Source organism: Eumetopias jubatus, unplaced genomic scaffold, assembly GCF_037043125.1.
Source record: "Eumetopias jubatus isolate StellerSeaLion01/CBP00866 unplaced genomic scaffold, mEumJub1_p1.0 scaffold_7, whole genome shotgun sequence".
In the NCBI taxonomy this organism is placed as follows: Eukaryota; Metazoa; Chordata; class Mammalia; order Carnivora; family Otariidae; genus Eumetopias; species Eumetopias jubatus.
In genome coordinates this window covers 105256322-105258758 of record NW_028274813.1, presented here as the reverse complement: position 1 = coordinate 105258758, position 2437 = coordinate 105256322, and the positions used below count along the sequence as shown (strand labels likewise).

General features: G+C 41.7%; 1 pseudogene; it reads right to left on the bottom strand.

The window, feature by feature from the left end:
• Window positions 1-240: 240 nt before the first annotated feature.
• Window positions 241-1905, bottom strand: LOC114206472 (importin subunit alpha-1 pseudogene; annotated as a pseudogene).
• Between the last annotated feature and the right edge of the window lie 532 nt (window positions 1906-2437).

Here is a 2437-nt window from a genome sequence, read left to right as displayed (position 1 = left end):
TCGAGTCCCGCATCAGGCTCCCTGCTCCTTGGGAGCCTGCTTCTCCCTCTGCCTCTCTCTCTCTCTCTGTCTCTCATGAATAAATAAATAAAAAGTTTAAAAAAAAAAACCATCAACTTAAAAAAAAAAGTGCTACAATAACAAAACACATTTAAAAAGAGTTCTTAGTAGAGAAACAGTAAGACAAACTTCTACCAAACAGAGTACACAACAAACAACTTTCTGCCTCATCTGTACAATCTAAAAGTTAAAAGTTCCGGGAGTGCCATCCTGAACTTGGAACGTATAGCCTTCAGAGGTAGTTTCTGGCACAACATTCTGATCTTCCTCTTCCTCTACAGAGAAATACTTCTCAATCAAGTTTAATGAAGCTTTGTACACAGACTCATTTTCATGGTTTTGTAGAGCTTCAGTTTTGTCCAAACCTCCACATTCTTCAATCATTATACTAAGTTTCTCAGTTTCACCTAGTTTCTCAGCAGCCTGAAAGATGTTTGAAATGGCATCCAGAATAACCAGAATAATTTTGGTGTCTTTTGCAGTTAAGAGGTTCATCAATGGTTCTATTATGCCACAATGAACAAGGTATACAATCTATTCAACTGTCCCACCACTTGTATAGTTGGTCACAGCCCAGACAGCTTCCTTTTGTGTCTTAAAGTCTGCCTTAGAGAGAACACCAACGAGGAATGGGACTAATCCATGATTCACAACTTGCTGTATCTGGTCCTGGCGACCAGCTGTAATGTTTGACATTGTCCACGTAGCTTCCTTCTGAATATTAGTTTTGGGGTTCGTTAGGAGGCTGGGAAAAACAGCAAGTGCTCCTGCATCTATTACAACCTGAGTCTGTTCATCTGTCCCAGTAACGATATTTCCTATGGCTCTCAGTGCAGGAGTCACAATGAGCAATTCAGTAGCTCCTAAAAGCTTCACAAGCTGGGGCACAACTCCTGTTTTCACAACCATTTCAGTCCGTTCATTTGGACCATCAGTAAGGTAGGAAATGGCCCAGCAGGTATCTGCCAATACTTCTGGATCATCATGATGCAGGAGATGAACTAAGGTAGGAAGAATCTGCTCAACAGCATCTAATGGGGGTGCAGGATTCTTGTTGCAACAAAGGTTTGAAAGTGTCCAAGTAAGGTTACGTAAGTAACCACATGCTAAAGATGACGTATCAGGAACTGCAAGGAGAGCCAACAGTGGGTCAACTGCACCATACTTGATAACCAAGTCTCGAAAAACTGAACCATCACCTGCAATGTTTCCTAGAGCCCATACAGCTTGTTCACTGATGTGGGGATGGGAAGATGCCAACAGAGAAATGAATGCTGGGATAGCACCTCCATCTACCACAGCCTTGGTCTGTTCTGACATTCCAGAAGCAATGTTAGTGAGAGTCCAAGCAGATTCAAACTGAATGGGACTACAATCAGTTCTGCCCAAGAAGGACACAAATTTTGGAATCAAACCAGCCCGGATTATCTTGTCTATGGGGGGCTGTTTTTCCCTAGAAAGCAGTTTCCTAGCAGCTTGAGTAGCCTGGAGCTGGCTTTCCAAATTGTTGCTATTTATGCCTTTGACAATGTCATCAACAGACCAATTTACAGTGCCCTGGTTGTTGCGGTTTTCCTGTAGTGGAGAGGTAGCATCATCAGGAAACGAGCTTACGTTTCTCCTTTTCAGCATCTGGTCATCCTTCTTAGCTTTGCTTAGCTCCACATTAACTTCTATTCGGCGCTGCCTCATTTCTGTACTGTCTTTCCCCTTGTTCTTGAATCTGTTAAGGCGAGCAGCTGGTGAATTAGCATTCTCATTGGTGGACATGGTTATGAGACAAAGGGAGAAAGCTACACAGCCGGCTCAGGCTTCCACAGGAGGCATTCCGGGGCGCGCAAGCCGCAGGACAGCTGCCCTCAAAACGTCCACCACAGATCACCCCAAAGATGGTGTTCCAGAAAATTCAATTTTATTACCTCTATTTAAACTCCAAAATTTAACATTTTGATCTATTTTGAGTAGAAATCTTTATAAGAAAGTATATATTCTTTTTTAAAAACAGAAATAACACAATTCAATTTCTTGATGTATCAGGAATGCAATTATGAACACCGATTATTATGGTAGTATAATAAAATGGCAACCAGGGATGATATGATATATAAGAAATTTGGCCAATACCAAATAAATTCAGACTATATACTCTTCTTGTTGAGTTCCTGCTTCCATTTTTCTGTTTCCTCCTTTTTTGTCAGGCTCTTAGAAAACCCTTTAGCTGTGGTTAATTTGCCTGTTTCAATGCCTCTCTCCTTTCCAGTGTACTCACTAGTGAGATGGGGATACAAATGAGTCAACAGACTCCGAGTGAGGTTCTGAAGGCCTAGGTGTGAACAAAGTCCATGAACTTTGCTGTTCCAGATTTGCAACATCTATT